At 27.7% G+C, this 22,363-nt stretch overlaps 1 protein-coding gene across 3 annotated transcripts in view; it reads right to left on the reverse strand.

The window, feature by feature from the left end:
* RhoGAP102A (Rho GTPase activating protein at 102A) overlaps positions 1-22,363 on the reverse strand; it is a 449,504-nt gene that overhangs the window by 202,223 nt on the left and 224,918 nt on the right. For 2 of the 3 annotated variants that reach the window (XM_075355555.1, XM_075355554.1), the window contains exon 1: positions 10,696-11,046. The exons of the other annotated variant lie outside the window; for it this stretch is intronic. The gene's annotated coding sequence lies outside the window, so the exon portion shown is untranslated. Of the gene's footprint in view, positions 1-10,695; positions 11,047-22,363 lie in introns of those variants that run through there. 3 annotated transcript variants of the gene reach the window in all.

The raw sequence follows: 22,363 nt of genomic DNA on the forward strand, positions 1-22,363 counted from the left end.
ATAAATTACCTTTTTTCAGGATTTTCTTGAAATAATTTCTGAAATGTCTTATAAAAATTGTATTTACAATGTATTCTGAACCATGTCATTGTAAAAATAGATATTTTAATTATTATAAAACATGAAAATATTTCCTCTTATAGAGTTTTTTATATTAAATAATTTAGTATAAAAAAAATTATGTAAAAATTAATTAAAGTAATAATAAAGATTATTTAATAAATATAACGAGGTTAATAAGTTAGATGTGTATTTTAGATGCTTTTTAGATTATCTAAAAGTTATATACTACCTTACACAAGACGCAGGTCTCGTGACTGTTTGAGATGTGGCCAATGTTAACAAACATCCCATGCCAGGTTTAGTATAAAAAGCTAGGAGTGAAGACAAGCTGTTTTTTTCAATGAGTCGGTTATACTTCAGTATTGTGTATCATTTTACCAACTCCTCCGAAATAAAGGGAAAATTCGACATCTACACTGAAACGCAAGAGTGGCGGGAGTTTAATTACTCGTCCCAACATCACGGACTGGAGTCCGGAACAGAGCCCAGCAGAGATGCGTCCTGAATGGCAGCCATAACAGAAGTGGATGAAGAACTTCTACACAACCTCTCCTTTAACACTTACAAGTCAATTAAAATAAATCAGCAATTGCGACACCTCCGGAGTAGGGGTCGCATTGCTCCCTCCTGATAGTCAGTGCCCCGTTGTGGCGTATTCCTGCTAGCCTATGAAGCGTTAGCACCGAAAGGACTGCAGTGGACGGTCTGAAGGGGAATTACGTCGGGAGGACAGGTTTCAAAAGCCTAGCCTTCCGCGGTCGGCCCATAAAATGGGTTCGACAACGCTGGTTTAACAACGGATTGGAATGCAATTAAATCCGTCCTTAAAGTACTAAATAATAAATAAAACTTGAAAAATTAGACCCGCCATGTAAAATAAACCTTTTAAAAAATACATGCCCGATTAGAATCATCCAGCAGCAAGGGACTCTGTCCAGGTTCTGTGATTTGTAGGGAGAAATAAACTCCCGCCAACTATGCATTCCATTTCATTTCAGTTTAATTATTTCTCCCTACAGATCGCAGAGCCTTGCTCTGACAAAATCCCTTGCTGCTGTGTCTTCCATTCATCGGGCGGGTTATTGGTTATTTAGTGGCGGTTATAAATTTTTATGTTTCATTTAAGGACGAATTTGGTTATTTGCGTTCCTATTCTATAGACCAGCGTGAAATTATTTATCGGGGCTGATTGTGGGAGACTAAGCTTTTTGAGCCTCGTACTTTCAGCGTGATTCACCCTGCAGTCCGCCGCTGAAGTCCTTTCGGTGTTAGCGCCTACACCTATAGGGGCGACATCTATGTGAACAAAATTGAAATTGGCTATAATGAACATCATTAATCTTCGAGACAGTAAATCTGATTAGTATTGTTTGCATTTAGAATGTTTTATTTGCGTCATGGCCGTAAGAAGGAATAAGACAGATATTTTAAAAATATAAATTGGAACTAATTTTCACTTTTGTTTTTCTTGACGTTTCGAGTTATCTAATAAAAACAAATGTAATTTAAAATGTTGTGTATTATCAATAAATGTAAATTTTGCTATATATTTTTAAACGAATGCTCAAAAAATAGTGTAATGTATTTAGGATGTATATGTATGAATGTTTGTTCCACCGTAGCAACTCAACGGCTGAGCCGATTTAGACGTATGACCCCGCGTTGGAATTCTTACGTTACCGTAGTATCATAGGTTTTACATATATATATATATATATATATACATTTAAAAATTTAATAATCTATTATACACATTTTAGTAAATTTAAAAAATTTATACCATAAATAATATTATATTCTCTACTATTTACAAAATTATCATCCGTACGCTCTTTAATTATCCTATATTAGTAATTATCCTTTATTAAAGTTTGTCAGTAATTTTTTTTTTTGGCAGTCGTGTTTTTTAATTTCTAATATTTATCTCTTGTTTTATTATATAAATATAAGTTTTATTAAAAGATTAGGAGATCTAATCCAAAACTAGTACTATAAAGAACATTTTAGGTGTAAAAAAATCACATAATGGTGTAGTAAGTTTTGACGTAGAGATAAATTAGAAGATATTTGGGTATAATAGAAATTTTACGCATATAAATTTTTAGTTAATAAAAGATACATTTCCTCTTATAGATTCAACTTCGTAAAAAACTGTTATTATTTTATTGTTATTATATTTTTATTGTTTCTACATATAGTTTTAAACTTTTTAAATATGTATTTCTGCAGTAGTTTCCACATCCTATCAGAGAGATTTATTGAAATAATTTCAAATTAAGTAAAATAAGATTTTATTCAATGATCTCTCTTACTCCCGCGCTCTCTCTCCCTCTGTCCCTCTCGCCCTTTCTCTCTCTCTTTTTTTTCTCTAGTCTCCGAAACCACCGTAAGGTATTATATCAAAGGATGAGTGAGGATGATATGTATGAATGTAAATGAAGTGTAGTTTTGTACAGTCTCAGGTCGACCATTCCTGAGATGTGCGGTTAATCGAAACCTAACCACGAAAGAAAGTCGGTATCCACGATCTAGTATTCGGATACGTGTATCACCATGTAGTATTCAAATACGTATAAAAGTAACTGTCTTTACTAGGATTTGAACCTTAGAACTCTCGTCTTCAAAATCAACTGATTTGCAATGACGGATTTAACCACCTAACCACTAGTTTGTATTTTTTAAGTCGCATTTTATGATATCTTAAAGGTGAAGGTTACATTTGTGAATTGTACTATGAGGGTTAGTTGATTTAAATAGTTATTTTTTGTGATTTATCAGTTACAGATCAAATTCACAACGTTTTATTATTTTTTTATGATATAAAATATAATAATAATATTATAATATAATATTTAAACTTATATTACTTAGAAAATAAATTTTTATAGTTCAGAAATTGGTTTTCTAATTTTTAACAATATATTCTAAACATTGATGTAGTAGCAAATGCAAACATTTTTTTTTTGTTTTGAGTAAAAATACGTAACTGACTTGTGGAAGGGTAAAGTTAAAAGTATAAAATAAATAATACTGAGGATTTTTTATACTATTGTAAATAATATAAATTAATTGATAATTTGTGTATTTTATGATTAGATGTAAAATACAAGTTACTAGCAGTTAATTTAATATTATTAATGCTATAGCCTAATCATTTTCTTTAAATTAAACGTGTTTTATAATTTGTTTGTAGTTCGCTAAAAATACTCTTTTTTTAATTATGTGTTTATTTTTTCTTAATTTGAACGACTAACCGGTCAGCAAAAATTTTGGCTAATAGCCAGTAAGCTTAAGAACCAAAATTACTTTTTCTACAAAAAAAAATAAAATAAAAAAAGACCTTCCAGAGTATTACTTGTTTGTAGTGTTTCAATGAGTGAAATAATGCAACTCTATTTTATTACTTTTAATAAAAACATTTACTCGAAATCTATTTATAAATAGTTTAAAAGGATTCTGTAATTATTATTGGTAACCGTAATGAAGTGTCTATGAAAAGTGAGATAATGATAAATGAACCGATAGAAATATTTGACATCTTTGCTGAAGTAAAAATAGTTGGCTGATATTATTATTTGGGTTATTTTTCTCATTTATTCCTTTAAAATTAAAATTTTGTATATATTTATTGTTTTTTAACATAATTTTCTGTTTATGAAAAGCTTTTGAATTTCTGAAACCCAATTTGAATAGACATGAATTAAATTTTTATATTCAAAGGTAAGTTAGTAACATAGACATTAAAATTAGTTAAATTAATACGATTGTATTTAAACATGTGTTCTATTTAATAATGTTGTTACAAATATTTTTCAAAATTTTTAAAAACTTGCTTTGTGCTTTTTATTCATACTTTAATCAAATTATTATCGTACATTGCATGAGTTTAATTAGTAGGTTAATTTGGATTTCAAAAGAAAACATTATATATTGAAATTTCTAATATATTTATAAAATATCAAACAAATTTTCAATCAAACATTTACTGTACAAATTAACGAAATAATGTAGTTTTTGCATAGTGAAGTTTTTATTTCATTTAATTAATTAACTTATTAATTAAGGAGATGTGTCTCAATAAACTGTCTGCCAAAAATCATCTGTATATATGTGTGATGCCGAAATGTTGTCAAATTCGAAACCATAAAAAAAAACCTGGTTTTTGTAATTTTTTTATGTCAAACGGCTTCGGGATTTGTCATCTGTGACCCCAAAAACTCCGCATAGCTGTTTTGCAGATTTTGCAGTTTTTTACACCCGCAACCGTAATTTACTCCCGTATGGGTAAATGTTTGAAAAAGTAATGGTGGAGTGTTGTACTGTCAACCGACCTAAGTAACTGTGCAAAATTTCATCGATCGTCAATTTCAGGAAGTATGTTAAATTAAGGATGCAAGAGTTGAGGACAAACATGAAAAAAAAACAAGTAAAAATTTGTTAGATTTTTCGATGGTTAAAAAACAATCTACAATAGATTTTAGGAGGAATCAAATATTAGTACAAAGGTAAAATCTATAAAACATTTTTTTAAAGTAAAATATAATAAGAATCGGGTAAAACATTGACAAAAATTGCGCTTCGTCCTCCATTTTATAACAAGGCAAAACGTATTAAAAAAAACTAATAACTTAGCGTTACATCTAGTAAACTGACTTCTGCCCTTGGAAATGCTAAAGATAAAAATAAATTTATCAAATGAGCCGATATCTATAAATTGATATGTACACATAGTAACATATTAAGAATACATAGAGCTAAATAAAAAAAGGATTAAAACTAGAATAAAGGAATATTAGAATTTTATAAGGACAAAGACCGAGAAATCTACCATGGTTCAAAATTGCTTGAAAGCTAGTCATAAAATACGTTATTAAAAAAATAAAAAATAAAAATTTACCTTAAAAGGAGAAATTAAATAGTAATGGAATAATAATATATTTTAACAGTGGTAGAGAAAAAAATCTCTGAATTACCTTAAAAATTCAATATCCACAAACTTTTTAAAATTTATAATTAATTAAAAATATTTTAACAAATGTTTACTAACACAAGAACATAAAACATTTATGTTGTCGGAAGTTTGTTTCAGAATGAACTTTTTTTCGTTTTTCGCTTGATGATATCACCATACAAGCTTAAAGTTTGTTGTGGGATATGAGAATGAAATATTTTAGGATATGAACCTTACCGTGCCTGACCAGGATTCGAACCCGGGACCTCCGGATGAAAGGCCGAGACGCTACTACACCGCCACAGAAACTGGCGGAAATTTGTATAATTTTTTTTTGTCTTCAGTCATTTGACTGGTTTGATGCAGCTCTCCAAGATTCCCTATCTAGTGCTAGTCGGTTCATTTCGGTATACCCCCTACATCCTACATCCCTAACAATTTGTTTTACATATTTCAAACGTGGCTTGCCTACACAATTTTTTCCTTCTACCTGTCTCTCCAATATTTATATTTATATTTCAATAACTATTGAATATTATCTGAATTTCTTGAAATAGGCTTTTATTTATGCTATTGTAAGTAAAGGGAGTAGATTGAATCGAGGTTGCTAGCCCAAGAGAAGATTTAAGAGATTTTTATTTGTTATTTTAGGTACCTTTTCTTCGATTTGGATTATCAAAAGCGATATTGCATCATTTGGTAATCAATGATTGTTTTTACTATTATTTTTATTTATGAAGTTCTCTTTTAAGTGTTATCATATTATTTATAAAATTACTATTGTTTATTTATTTATTTTTTTTTATTTTTGCAAGTTTTCCTTTATCTATAAAAATACTAAAGATGAATTTTAACATTAAAAATCTGCATCTAATTTTCTTTTAATTTTTTTATTTTAAATGTTTTTCTAATTTTTATTTTGTATAAATAAAATAAAAAATAAAGTTTTATTTTTTTTGTATATTTATTTTATTTTTTGTATATTATGTGTTTTTATTTTATTTTTTGTATATTTATGTGTTTTTATTTTATTTTTTGTAAATGGTTTGTGAAAGTTTTCTCCTTACAATTGTTTGCTGTATTGTTCTTTCTTTATAAATATTAGTCTATCTTGCTCCTTTTTATTTTTATTTTAAAAAAAAGGAAAAATTCTTCTAGTGTGATTTTATTATGTTGTAGACTGCAAACCGTATTGCAGTACGACTATTCCTCTTCTTTATTATTAGGTTGACTATTCTTATTACGCTGCCGTTATTATGACCCCCAACTAAAATTGGTATTATGGATATTTCTCTTGATAGTCGGCGGACTAATAAACCAATTAATATTTTTACTGTAATTCAATTTTTTAGTTGTACGTGAACTTAACTTTCTTTAGTAAGAATTTTTTTCATAAATTATTAAGTTTATTCAAACTAAAGATTATAATGAAATTTGATTCAATTTATTGTTTAAAAGAAGATAATAAATTTAAAAGCGATACTGGAAGGACGTTTGCCAAATATATTATTTTATACGTGTTCCATATGGAATAACAAATTATATTATTTGCCTTGACCTCCCCCTAGAAAATGCTTCCTATATTTGCTCCGTAGCGTAAAAATTGGGTTTATAATGTTTGTAGTTTCTAAAAAATATTAAAAAATGAAATATAGTCCATATTATCTTTTACCACTCTCTAAAATATTTTTAATCTTATACAGTTTAAAAAATATTCAAATAATTAAATCATTAGAAGTGATTATTTAGTATTGTACATTCAACTTTGTAAAAGTTCATATACTGTTGTTCCACAAGAAAGTTTATTAAATGATTTCTGACCCATAAGTCAATAATAATTATTTTAATGAGTTAATGAAAATTTTTTATTAAGAAAATTTTTTAAAATGGATATATGTGTTATGCTAAATAGTTTATTAAAATCCAAATTATCAACACATAAATAATATAAATGTACTCTTATATGTATTTTAACTATTCTCACTTATAAAAATATGAAGTTGAGGATATATTATTTATGTAAAACGAAATAATTTGCAGTATTTAAATAATAAGCTAAGAAAATTTTGTTTGTTATACCGTTTATAAGTTGAGGTTCGAAAGAAGTAGTCTGGTTTTAGAAGATCCTATGGACGTTTATAGGGTGAACAAGTCGTATATTTATTGTTTTTATTATCATTTTATTATTATTATTATTTTATTTCTGTAATACTACAGGTTATGATGTGTTTGTGTGTGCGTGCACGCGCACACATTTAAGAAAATAATACTGTACTTTAATATCTTATCTATACTCTACTTTTTTTTTGTAAAAATACCCCAAAATCTGCTTAAAATAAATAGAATATCAACAGCTAATATTTTATTGTGTTTCTTTTAAAATTAAAATTATTGGTATTAAATTATTATGGTGATTGACGACAGTTTTTTTTTTTTTTTTTTTTTTTAATGAGTCATTAATTTCTTTGTAGTTTTAAAATAATAAAATAAAAATAATAATTTATAAATCTTACCTGAGGTTAAACTAAATTTTAAAGAAGTAATTTGATATTTCATAAAATCTTCTTAAAAACCTTTTAATTATTATTCTTGTACATTTATTTTAATTTATTATATTATTTTTTCACGATTTAAATGTTAAATTTATAATTAGTTCATAAAACGTTTTAATTAGTGTGGCATTTTAAAGCTATTAGAGTCACTTTTGAGTTAAATTAATGAATATTTTATTGAAATATTTATTCTTACACCGAGTTATATGCACTTAACTTTTATTGACTTATGTTCACTGTTTAATTACAGTTGTTATTAAAACGTCCATTATATATGTAGCTATTAAATGATTTCTAATTTTGCAATGACGCTTGAAGAATATTTTTGTAAATAAGAAATGACTAAATGGGATACTGTTTTAATGACTAAATAACTCTATTTATTACTTATGAATAATTCGAAATTCACGTTTATATGGTGTAGGTGTAGGTTTTGATGTAAGTGTTTGTATTTTTAAATCTGTATTTTCATTAATAATTGTTTATTAAATTTTTTTTATAATAAATTTGTTTTATTAGTTTTTAAAATAACTTACTATTTAACACTTTTTAGTTTAATATTGATATGATCAATAGTAAAGAGTGATGAAGATCTAAATTTTCTGATATTAAAATGTTATAAATGTACAGAAATAGCTCATAACTATGTTACATGTGTGAAATGAATGATGACTTATCTTTGAAGCCTCTTTCAAAGCTCATTAGTCCGAGTCTGATATTGAGGTATGAATTCTGGTTTAAATTTCCAATACTTTTTTTCTGTAACAAAAGTTTTACTTTTGTTATTTTAGTGATATTTTATTAAACTTTTGTACAATGTAATTTATTTGTATTTCATAATTACGGAGGATGTATTAACTACCTAAATGAAAACTTACTGATAATTCCTAATTCTACACTTCGCGAATTTCTGTTTTTTTTTTTAACATAAAATTGTTTTAGTGATTTTTAGCTACAGTAAAGAAATATAAAAAGAAAAACAAAGAGAAATGTAAAAAAAAATTATAAGTATATGTTATTTTTTGGTTGAAGACAATTAGATTTAGAGTATTGAATTTATTATTAAAAGTTATTTTTTTAATATTTTTGATATCAGTTTTTATGAAATTTTTGGAATGTTTCTTATTTAATTGAGTTATTTAATCCAGACTGGTTTACACACAAATATATATATATATATATATATATGTGTGTATATATATATATATATATATATATATATATATATATATATATATGTGTGTATATATATATATATATATATATATATGTGTGTATATATATATATATATATATATATATATATATACAAATTTCAGGTAAAATATTAATAGCAACTGACTAGATTTAAATATTAACTTAAAAAAGGAAAATCATAAATTATAATGCTGGAGTTTAAAAAACTTTTTTAACTTGTTTTTTTTTTGTTTAAAAAACAAAAAAAAACACTCTAAAACGCGAAAAATATTTAAAAAATTTAAACTGTTAAGGTTGTACATTTAATTTAAATAATCGACAACTTAAATATTCCTATTCGGCATCAAATTCAAAAATGTGAAATTTAAAGGAGAATTCAATTTTTCCAAAATTAGGCATAAAAAACTGCATATGATATTAAACCGTTTGCAAAAACAATACATAAAAGTGGAAAACGTTTATCTTGATTAAAAAAAAATTAATGTACGTAAACCAGATAAAGAAACAGTAACCGGAATGTTAAGTCAGGTTTTCTGGTACGCACGATTATATATGTATCTTCTCTCCCAAAATTTTGCAAAGGTTTTTTTTTTTTTGTGAAATACTTTTAATATTATTTACTGATATACCGTATGGTAGAAGATATATTATACGAGTGTCTACATTTAACACAAGATATATTTATCATTAAGCATATTTATCATTAAACAATAGCAATGATAACAAAAATCGAAAATATCTTTTAGTCATTTATGTAAAAACTATTATTTTTTTTTAAACAAAAACTTCCCCCTATTTATACCGAAAATTATTTTTCAAGATTATCAAAAGAATATACTCTAAAAAAAATTAAATAAAAGAATTATCAATTTTGGTCCGTCTGATGAATCTTAAGACTTGAACGTACTTATAAAAATAATGAATAAATTAAATACATTTATACGGGTCAAATTGAGAACCTTCTTTTTTACTGAAATCGATAGATTTTTGAAAAGATGTAAAAATAACAGTTTTTTTTTTTAGAGAATTAGATTTAAAGTAATTAATTTATTATTAAAAATTACTTCTTTAATATTTTTGACATTATCAGTTTTTATGTAATTTATGTAAAGTAATATTTTTCTGATTTTATTTTAAATAATAGGGAATCATGTAGTCTTCACAAAATATTATTTCTTGATCGCATTAAATTAAAAATCTACTTTAAAGTAATTAAAAACTAATTTTTATAATATTTATAGTATTTACGGTATTTTATTTTTAAGTTTGTAAATATCGCATTTTATTATTAGATAAAATAAATGATGTAATATGTTTTTTAAATTTTTTTATTAAAAAAAGCTCCAAGGATCTAAGTATTACGAAAGTTCTATGTATTACGAAAGTTTTTATTTAATTTGTCACAATTTTTATAAGTAGATACTAAAACTATTATTTTTTTAATAATCTTTATGGGGGCTTATTTTTAAAGTGTTTTACATTTTAGTATCTAGTGACGTTTAAAATTTCTTTTTATACTATATAATTATTTAAAACAGCTTATAAAAATTTATGTAAATATTTAATAAGTACGCTAGGTTATGAACACTTGATTATACTCTTTGACAACCTTGTCACGTATAAATAAATAAATACGTTACAAATAAATTTGGTTATTTGTTAGTAATTATTATAAATTTTAAGTAAACTCAAGTATTTAGGAAATAAAAGAAAGTATATTATAAAAGAGATGACTTCAGTTAATGTCTCAAATCAGGTATATTCAAAGGATGGGAAGTACATAACAGATCTGCATATCTGATAACGGAATATATTGTAATGTCTAAATGCGTGTTACAAATATGAAAAATATATTTTATTTCTTTAACAGGGCAATGATGTTTATTAAATACGTAAAATTACTCAATAATAAATATTTTTGTCATTTCAAACCTGATCGTATGATTTATATTAATGCACAACATAATTGCAAAACTGTTGACTAACATAACCGTTAATAAATATAATTAACACTCCCAAAAATAAAACACGTAAACAGGTTTTGCAGTTTATAAATAGTCTATGTATTCTAAGCTATTTAACAAAACTTATTATTTTATTAAAATAAATAAATAATAATAATCCATATCAGAACATAAAATGCGTAATCGCGTAGAACTGGACGTTCATCCCATGTCTGTCGCACTTTTTAGCGTCACGACGCGGCCCGACGCCGATACTCGCGGCGGCGTCGCTACAATAGCACTGAGTAGTGCCCATCAGGCAGCACTCCTGTGCCAACAATCCCGGCCACTATTCTGCCAGGTATTGCGGCCTCCATGCTTAAACCTACGTTTTCCTAAACATGCGGAATCCACTACGGTTTTGGCACAGCTTCTACAAGAAATACCACTATTATCTAAAAATTATTTTTCAAGGTATCATCATTACAGAAAAAAAAACTTGTGAAATCGTAAAAATAATCGAGTTTAGGTCGTGTTTATTTTGTATAATATTAAAAGTAAAATCAGCCACTTGTTTGCAATATAAACATTTTTTGACAGACTAATGTGTAGAAAGACCAAAAAGCCAAAAATAGTCAAATCGTTGATAAGGTAATGAAAAACCTACCCATAATATTGCAAAATAGATGATTCAAAATGAAAGAAATTTCTTTTTTAAGTTTTTATTTATAATATTTTTTTTTAACTTAATGAATGTAGTATATTATTATTATTATTATTATTATTATTATTATTATTATTATTATTATGTAAACACAATACTAATAAAAAAACCCGTGTTTTAAAAATAATATGTAATTTTGTCATTTTATTTAACTTTTGATGAAATTAAAAATAGAGATCTGTTTTACAGATTTTAGAATCATGTAAGCGGATTAGATATTAAGATATATTATTTTTGTAATGTAATTTATCTGATTATTCAACTATATATTTTTATTTTAATATTTTACTTAACTGTTTAAACAGCTATTTTAATAAAATAATCTTAATTGTTAGTTATTTGAGTATCAAAGTTTGATACTGCTATTCAACTGTATTCTTTTTTGAAAAATGTATGATTTATATTACGTTAAAACAAACCGGTTCTTTTTCCTAAAAATGTTTTATTTATAACTAACTCAATTTTTTTTATTTATTCCTTATGTGTACGTTACAATCTGGTTAACTAGTGAACAATTAGCAACTCTCCAATGAGATGACGATATGTATGACATGTAAATGACGTGTTGTCTTGTACAGGCTCAGGCGGACCATTCCTGAGATCTGTAGTTAATTGAAACCCATCCATAAAAGTACATCGGTATCCACTGTCTAGTATTCAAATCCGTATAAAAATAGCTAACTTTTAGTAGGATTTGAACCTCAGAATCTTTGAATTCGAAAATAAGCGTAGTTTGCAACGACGAGTTTACCACTAGAACAGTCCGGTGGACTAACTTTCATTTAAATTATTAAAAGTAGTTAAAAGACAATCATGTAATAATAGGTCCTTCTTGATACAAATATTTATTGAAAATAAAATTTCCAATTAGTCATTTTTAACAGATTTTTAAAAAAAAATGTAGAAAGTTCTCCTCAATTTAATATTTGCGTTTTTTTTTATGTTGTATATTTAATCTTTATTTTTTACTAAATAGAACGAGAAATAAGTTATTTGTTTTTATCTTGTACTGGAAATTTTAAAGATAAATAATTTTTTGATAAGAAGATTTTTAACGAAAAATTAAATTGCCTACCTATAAGATTTAGAAGTTTTTTCATTTTGTGTTGAATCAATTTTTTAATAGTAGAATATTTTACAATTATAATTTGATGAAAATTACTTAACTATGTACTCATAAAAATTAGATGAGAAATTTAAGGTAAAAAATATTATATATTGATGCGGAGTGTACATAAAAGATCCTTGGCTCATGCACGATAATAATCTTTTTATGTAAGTTTCTTCTTTTAAAGTTTTTTTTTTAATATATGCCTATCTTTGTTTATAATGTAAATTAAACCATAAATTGTGAAATAAGATATATATTGATTTTTTGAAGTCGGCGCCTGATTAAAAAGTTTTGGAATTTGTTTTTAATTTGACTGCGACTTATAAATTTTAAAATTTAAAATAGTAAATGAACTCTTATCTTCTTTTTTTTACGGTTTTAGGTCAACTTAATTTTTATTTTTTATGTTATATATTTTTAACTGGAAATATAGTACATTAAATTACGATTTTCTTTAGTATTTTTTGTATAAAAAAATATTTCCATCTACCAACAATTTTCAACATAAGTATCCAAGCGCTTTCGTAATCACTTCTCCATCATCGGGGATTATTTGAAGTTATTAATTTAATATTCATGTATATAATTTTGTATGTATAATTATAAATAAATTGAATTTAAATTGGTACGTTCATAATTGTCGAATGTCTATTAATAAAATAAGTTATACGTTAATAAAAATGTAACGTCATGTCCGTAAAATGTTTACGACTATTATGTGATATGAAATGAAATAGTACCATCCTATTAATTAATAATTATTATATAATTTGTTTATATAGGATATTAGTATCGAATATGACTTGTTCGATCGTTAATTTATTATTATTCCAATATATATATGAAATTATTCTAATACGTTGGTTTTATGATAATTGTTAGTGTATTCTAATATTTTAATAAATATTATTTTAGTCCTGTTTCTAAAATTTTTTAAGCAAAATTAGATCTTTCTTTGTTATTTTTAATTATACGATTAATACGTTCTTTAATTGTTATGGAGAAAGAACGATTTGTCATTCCGATATATTTTAGGTCACAGTTTTCATAATAGAGACTATACACTCCTTATTTTTGTAAATTATAATTGTTACCATAATTTATTGTTATAGAAGGATCCTCATTATTTATGTATTTTATTATTTGTTTTATACGCTGTTTTTAATTAAACTGTTTTAAATATATTATTCAATTTATTATAATTTATATTGTATTTAATTTTAGCGTACTCATTTATTGTATTGTTATTCGCTAGTTTTATTTTGTCCTTTATGTATTTACACATACGTTACATGTTATTTCTTGCATTTTACATACACTTTTTTATTAATTTTTACTCAAACCTAATTTCACACATGATTTTTTTTTTTAGTGTAACATTAGTATTATAATTTTACTTAGCTTTAAATTTGTATTATATTTATTAATTTAGATAAATGAACCAAAATTAGCTCATAAAAACGTTTTATAAATTCTTTTCCTTCTTATAAATATATGTATAATAGTGAATTTATTGATGATATTGTCATTCTAGAAACAGCTACAATAATTTACTAGTCAATTTTTTTGAAATTTTTACAAGATATAGAAAACAATTTATAAAATAACATTAATAATGTTTTTGTTTAAAGTATACAATATAATTTATGTTACGTAAATAAATTGACGTAGAGATTGTTAGAAGTTATAATAAAGAGCCCTGGTTAAATCCAGAAGGTTTTCCAACATATAGACCGTCTCGTAAGAGTGAAGTAAGGATAAATTCCGATAGTACCTTTAATTCAGTTCCCGCTAAGTAAGTAAGTTCCCGCTAATTCAGTTCCCTTTAATTCAGTTTCCTGTTCAGTAACACGAGAATGCAGTTTCAGTGCATGCTCGTGTTAATGGTATTTATTGATAATAACCATAGCCATCGATGCCACGAATGGGTCCATTAATGAAAAAATGTATTCTGCCACAAGCTGTAGGAAATTTCTGATGAATGGATTTTATGAAAAGTCCGTAATGAATAGCATTGGAAGGAATTCATTAATCTCGGCGAGATCAACGTCAGATCGATCGTTCGATCGAACTAGAAGATGAAATAATTCAATTGTCGGAGAACGGGCATCGATTTCAAGCAAACATTTTTGACCATACGTAGTAATACTTTTTTGGCGAAAATTTCACTGGGTAGTGTTTTAGGACCCCTGCTCTGGGTTGTTGAATTGGATTCTTCGGTGCGGTTGAGGCTAACCGTGGATACCGCGTCATCGCGTATGCGGATGATGGGCTTTTGCTGGTTAAAGGAGATTAGAGGAATGAAATCAAATTCAGAGCAGCCCAAGCTTGCAAGATACTCCATTTGTGAGTTCGCCAAGACAGACGTTTTGGCATCGAGCCCGATTAGCCGTGATATTCGCTGTTGGAATAAGAATGGATGTGTTGAGAACTCTATGATAGAGCTGCAATGTGGGAGGGTGTAGGCATTGACCTCGTTCCCGAAAGCGGGCCAAAGCAAAGAGAATGTATGTTTTCATTAGAGGCTTATTAAAATTTTGAATCTGTTTCTCGATTTTTAATTAAATCAAGAGGACTTTGAACAAATTGAACTGTAGGACAATTATTTTGTTAGTATGAGAATAGTATTTTTGGTGTTAAAATCAATCGCGTAATGATCTGAGTTCATAGTCTAATTGAAGTTAGATATAGGAAGAAATTTTGTGTGAAACCTTCGGTGTTAGAGAAAGGCGTGGGGATCGCGCTTCCGCGAATCGGTTAATTTGATAGTTGTGGGTTATAAGTTACGGTAGAAGGTGGTCGTAGATAGAAGAGGCCATACGAAGGCGATAGTAGATTGTGTAAATACACTGACGGAAATGTCTGCCGATGCATTTGCATCTTTGCCATCCTGACCAGAGGCCAAACTGATAACTGTGTTGTATTATCAAGATTAGTGGGCTAAACGACGACCTCCGATAAAGCCCATCAGTGGTAGGAACGGAGAGAGTGGTGTGGCGATTGCCACAAGGTGAGTGGGTCTTCTCTTACGGGCTCAGGATGTAGGCATTTGGAAGAAAAAGTGATTGCGAATTTGTCCTTCTTGTTTCAATATGATTGCATAGGATAATACTGATTTTTCTTTAAATACTCAAACTGTTCGAATAGATACAAGAAATTTGATCTATAGGAGTGGTACATAATAAGAGTGATGTACGGAATAATGAATTTAAAAATAAGTTAGCAAGTTCTTCCTGAAAAAATTTTTAAAAAATCCGTGATTTTAAAAATACAGGTATCGGAACCGATATGTACATCCCCAAATTATATTATATTGGTTTACAATTTTGTAGAACCCGTCATAAAACTTTTACATTCCTTAAACAACATTGAATCATAATAAACCTAAGCAAAGAGGCAGTTTTAAGGAAACATTTGAAGATTTTTTTGTATATTCAACATTGATAATGTATCTCTCTCAACAATGGAGCTTTTCCATTGATTTCAAAGGGTCAACGTATTTCGTTCTGATTTATGGTATCAGATATGAAATACGCTGTTAAGTGATGAACCTTTAATAGAAAGTAAATTTAGTATTCAGAGGTTTAAATTGCATTACCTAAATGTTCTTCTAATCAAATGAATGTATATATATTTTCTTTTTTATATAAAAATGGTGCTCATTTTTATGTATTTTTTTTTTTTAAATTTGGTTTTTTTTAAGTACTTCATGTAGTGTTACGTGCTTATTATTATTAGACATGTATAAAGGATAGAACCAAAGTTTTTGTAATTTGTTGATATGAATTGTAGTTAAGGTACATGAATAAATAATTAGCTTGTTCGAAAAGAATAAAAAAGGAAAATTTTAATCTGTACTTCGTAAAAAAATTCTATTTTGTCTGTTGCTCAACTTTGCTGGAATTAACATAGAGCTTATGAAAATTTAATCCTTCTTTCAGAGACGTATTTGAAAATTATTATTAATCTTAGGACCTTAACTATTTTCTTATTTATTAATTTTCTTAACAAACGAAAAATTATTTAATTAAATTAACAAAATATTTCATGCTGGAGCATTTGTAAACAAGTAAATGGTCATAACATTTTTTTTCATTTTCTTCTTCCTCCGTTGGATGCAAGTGTGAAACGTAACTCTGACACAACTTTTTATATGTGTTTCTAATTTATAAAGTAAACGATTTAAAAGAACGAACGTTTAGATTACTTTTTTGATATTGGAAGATGCAGGGAGTTTTGATTTTCTGAGAAATGGGTCGCGGCGAGGAAAGTTGTTTGACATTTTTTATTTACCATTAAAAGTCTTTAAAATACCTGTAAGTTCTTTCCGGACATGGTCTTTTGAATTTGGCTATAATTATGCATATATATTGATATCGTAGTGATATCGTGTGATTCCCGTACAGGTTCATTCCTACCCTTTTGTTCGATTTTTGAATCTTTTTTTTTAAAATAGTGTTCAGTGAAGTATTTTACTTTCCCTTCTAGATACTGCTATTGCAGAGCTATATCTCTAGAAAGAAAACTATTGCAATCGACCCAATCTGGACATATGCGGTTTTCACCTAATTTTGACGTCTGACTAAAGAACCCAAAAAAACAAAAAACGGGGTGGAAATTTTTCGGATGTTAATCGTACGTATCTGTGTGTGTTCGGTGTTAGCCACTAAATCATCTTATTGTCCAGAAATACTGGACTGATTTTTATCAAAATTTGGTCAGATTACTTCTACACATAGGCATTGATGCCATTAAATTTTCAACTTAAAAGGTCAAGAGAGTGAGGCTGTAGAGCAAGGTCACCCTCAGCATCTCGAAATTTCGCCTAATTAAGGTCATTTTTTTAGGCACATTTGTTAACAGTAACATTTAACAATTTAAGGAAAAATTTTAAAAATATTTTTCTCATTTTAGTGTTTTTTTCTATATTTTTATAAATTAAAATTATTTAAACTCCAGCCATCATAATTTATGATTTTCTTTTTTTTAGTTAATTTTTAAATCTAGCCAGTTCCTATTAATATTTTACGTGAAATTTGTCATATATATATATATATATATATATATATATATGTAAATATAAACCAATCTGGATTAAATAACTAAATTAAATAAGAAACTTTACAAAAATTACATAAAACTAATATTAAAATACTCAAAAATATTAAAAAATTAATAAATCCAATACTCTAAATCTAATTGTCTTCAACCAAAAAATAACATATACTTATAATTTTTTTTTCATTTCGTCTCTTTGTTTATCTTTTTATATTTCTTTACTGTAGCTAAAAATCACTAAAACAATTTTATGTTAAAAAAAAACAGAAATTCGCGAAGTGTAGGATTAGGAATTATCAGTTAATTTTTTATTTAGTTTGTTAATACATCCTCCGTAATTATGTAATACAAATAAATTTCATTGTACAAAAGTTTAATAAAATATCACTAAAATAAAAAAAATAAAACTTTTGTTACAGAAAAAAGGTATTGGAAATTTAAACCAGAATTCATACCTCAGTATAAGAATCGGACTAATAAGCTTTGAAAGAGCTTTCAAAGATAAGTCATCATTCATTTCACACATGTTTCATAGTTAGTTATGAGCTATTTCTGTATTGAATAACAATATTTTCAAAATAAAATTTCGCAAAATCTCACCCCTACCCTAAAATATTCTGTTGTAGTTTTCTGCTATGTTGTAACGTTACAGGCGAGCGGTAGAATTAAATAAATGAAAAATATATAAAATGTAAAAACGTAACTCGGTCTGGCTGTGTTTCGGACACGATCGCTCGGTATTCTGTATCTTGTGCGTTAAACCTCGCGGCTACACCAGCCGCCGACCGTGCAAAGGAAACTTGTTCTATGTAAGTTGTGAAATTACATTAGTTTTAGTTAGTGCCGACCGTCGCGGTTAGTACCCGCGCGAATTAAATATGGTATGCGCGCGCGCGTGCTTTAGTTAGAATCATAGAATTAAATAAACGAAAAAATATTATATTTAAATAAAATGATTATATTTGAATAAAATGATATATATGATTTAAAATGATAAACATTTTAAATTAAGTTGTGTGTGTAAGCCGTGCATCAGAAACAAACCACAGTTGTAGGACTTTCCCGGAACGGCTTTAGGCGCGTTCCGGGAAAGTCCTGCAATTGTGTTGCCAGCTTTTTTTTATTTACAGTAAAATATTCTTTAAAAAAAGATTTCTCGGTTACGTTTATCCTAAAAATCTTTAAGTTTTTTTTTAAAAATAGTAATCGCTAGTCATTTATCGAATCTCATGATTACATGTTCACCAGTTAATCGAGAAAAATTAATCATGAAACCTCAGATATAAAGACAAAAATTTCTATATATTTATATATAGAATCACGCCCTACTTGTTTTTTTTTATTTTTGACAATAATGGATTCAGGAGACATCAAAAAAGCGGCGAGACGTGCCAAAACCGAATATCTCAAATTTAGTCTATAACAAACTTTTTCCTTTCAATAAGAGGAGAGAATTAATAATACTTTACCTTAATTTTGTTATTTATACTATAAAGACCTGGAAATTGCAAAAAATTTACTTTTTTCCTAGTGTTTTATTGTGAACGAAAAGCGATTTGGAAATAATGTATAAATGAGAAATAGCAGCGAAATTAATAACTGTATTTTTAAAATATATAATTACTAATGTATTATACATATAAGAGTTTTAATTTAATCATTTTACATCTTCTATTCAAAATGTATCCAAAATATAATGTAAAGGTGCGACAATAAAGTAATGAGACTGATTTTTCTTTGCAAGATGTGCAGCTTGCGTAGGTACACCATCTTTGACCTTGGTCCATAAGCTACTTCTATTCCAAGCGGCACATTGATGCAACTGCTCAGTTGTGAGTTGTGCTGTAATAAGTGAACACGTGTGTGTGTCTTTCGTCACAGCATTTTGGATATCTTGTGTTGTTTGAAAATGGTGTCCCTTGACCGCCATTTTGACTCTTGGAAATAGAAAAAAGTCGCACGGAGCGATATCTGGTGAATACGGTGGCTGTGATAGTATTGAAACTTGTTTTGAGGTTAAAAATTGCTGTACTGACAGAGCAGTATGGGATGGCGCATTATCGTGATGCAGAATCCAATTATCAGCAATGTTGGCACGGACACGGAACTCGTTTACGAAGACTTTCTAAAATTTCTTTGTAGAAATATTGGTTAACTGTTTCTCCAGGAGGCACCCACTCTTTATGAACAATTCCCTTGGAATCGAAGAAGCACACAAGCATGCATTTCACTTTTGACTTTGACATGCGAGCTTTTTTTGGTTTGGGTGATCCCTTTGAGCACCATTGCGAACTTTGGCGTTTTGTCTCTGGATCGTATTGAAAAAAGCAACCTTATCACCAGTGATAACACGGCTCAACAAATCTGGATTGATTTCCGTTTGCTCTAACAGATCGGCTGCCACATTTTTCCGTGTTTCTCGCTGTTGTTGTGTGAGATTTTCTGGGACGATTTTTGCACAAATCTTTCTTATACCAAGATCTTTAGTTAATATTAGACGTTTCTCGATCGATGTTGAGTTCTTCTTCAATCATTTTCACGGATAATCTTCGATCACATCGTCCGATTTCACGCACCCTGATCAAGTTGACATCTGTCCGTGAGGTTGATGGTCGTCCACTGCGGTCTTCATCTTCAACATTCGTTCTGCCTTCACTAAAAATTTTATGCCACCGAAAAACTTGAGCTCTTGACATAACCTCCTCTCCAAAAGCCTTCTGAAGCTTACCATAAGTTGTCGTCGCGTTTTCATCCGATTTAACGCAAAAACAAATGGCATACCGTTGCGCAATATTTTGCGGTTTCATTTCTGTGACGAGAGACACAAACACGTGTTCACTTATTACAGCACAACTCACGACTGAGCAGTTGCATCATTGTGCCGCTTGGACTAGAAGTAGCTTATAGACCAAGGTCAAATATGGTGTGCCTACGCAAGCTGCAAAGTTGCTACATCTTGCAAAGAAAAATCAGTCTCATTACTTTATTGTTGCACATTGGGTCTGAAAGGTTTAAGACGAGATATGTCGGTTTTAGATGATTTTATTAACGGTGATACATATCTTTATACGGTGAAACTCACATTACCCGTCCTACAAGAGATCATATGCTTGCAACATCATTTAACGTGACGCATATATATAAAATATCAGGATTCCCACTGTCCCTACCTACTCGCTGGAAGGTGAAAAACATTTTTTTTTTAATTTTCAGACCGATTTTTTTGTGCCTAAAATATTTTTCACCAACATGGTACCACTAACCATTATACGATCACGGCTACCACGTAACTCATTACTACGAAAAGCAGCTGCGTCGATTTAAACAAGATTTATTTAAATCGGATTAATGGGAAAAAAGTTATGCGCGAACAAACATACAAAAGACAACCTCCGTGGCGCGAGTGATAGCGTCTTGCCCTTTCATCTTGAGGTCCCGGGTTCGAATCCTGGTCAGGCATGGCATTTTCACACACGCTACAAATCATTCATCACATCCTCTGAAGCAATACCTAACGGTGGTTCCGGAGGTATTATGTCGAATATATAACCTGCTTTTTTCAAACGGGTTAAAAACAAAATGATCATCTGGTTACAGATTTTTAATTTTAATTTTTGATTAAATTTTTAGAAATATTTTTATTTGGATTAATTACTGTTTCATTTATAAAATAAATTATTTAAGTTTCAATATTTTCATGGTTTAAATTTAATCATCAAGTATATTTCATTGTGTATTTTAGGCTGTTCTTATGGTTTTTTTACTTTTTTTGATCGTATTACGATTTATATTTATTTTTGTATGTATTTAGGTTTATTTTAATAACTTATTTTTTTTAATTCTAAATTCTTTAGATTCTTTTAGAAGAATTCTTATTCAGTGTGTTTTTGTTTGTCGATTAATAGTTTTATTTTTTAGTTTTTATTTTCTGCAAAAAGAAAATAAATCGTTGAAATGTTTTGGATTTCTACTTATTAGAATACCACCACGTAACTGAAATTCCAGAACACAAGTCTACTAAGAAAATATTTTAAGTTAGTGGATTCTATTCAGAACTCAGGAGTTCAAAAAGATACTTTACGTCAATGATCTATTTTTAAATCTGTCCCATTTCTTTAAAGATGCTAGTTTGATGGATGTTAAACCTTTAACAATACAGTAGTAAATGTAAATAACGGTTTTTTTACTATAATGTTATTGATTTTGTTTGTATATATATATATATATATATATATATATATATATTCAGTAATTTATTATTTAATTCATAACGTAAATTTTTTCTTCATTCATAAAATATTACATGAAATAATTAGAATCTAACACTGAATTTCCATAACAAAAATTAATAATAATAAAAACTTAATCACATACTGTACATTACAAATGAATTAAATAAACTTTTTTTATAAAAACCAATCCCTCCATTAATAAAAATTGTTTATAGCTTAAAGAATTTAAAATTAGAGTAGTTGAAATCTCCTTTACGAAGAGAAATTCAATTTATGCTGGAAAATAAATATTAAGCGATCCTTAACTGTAAGTAGTTAATTAAAGTATGTATTTATATGTACAATTCTAAGTATAAATGCAGGTTTGGTCCTTACAAAGTTTTATACAAGGCCTACACAACACTGAAAAGGAGTAATGTAGGATAAAGGTAATATAGCAGTAATATAGAATTTTAAGGGTAAGGAATACGTTCTTATCCTCAACACTATGGATTAATAAAGGATTTTAATAATCAGATACTGCTAATGTATA

Source organism: Lycorma delicatula, chromosome 2 (genome assembly GCF_047948215.1).
Source record: "Lycorma delicatula isolate Av1 chromosome 2, ASM4794821v1, whole genome shotgun sequence".
Taxonomy (NCBI): Eukaryota; Metazoa; Arthropoda; class Insecta; order Hemiptera; family Fulgoridae; genus Lycorma; species Lycorma delicatula.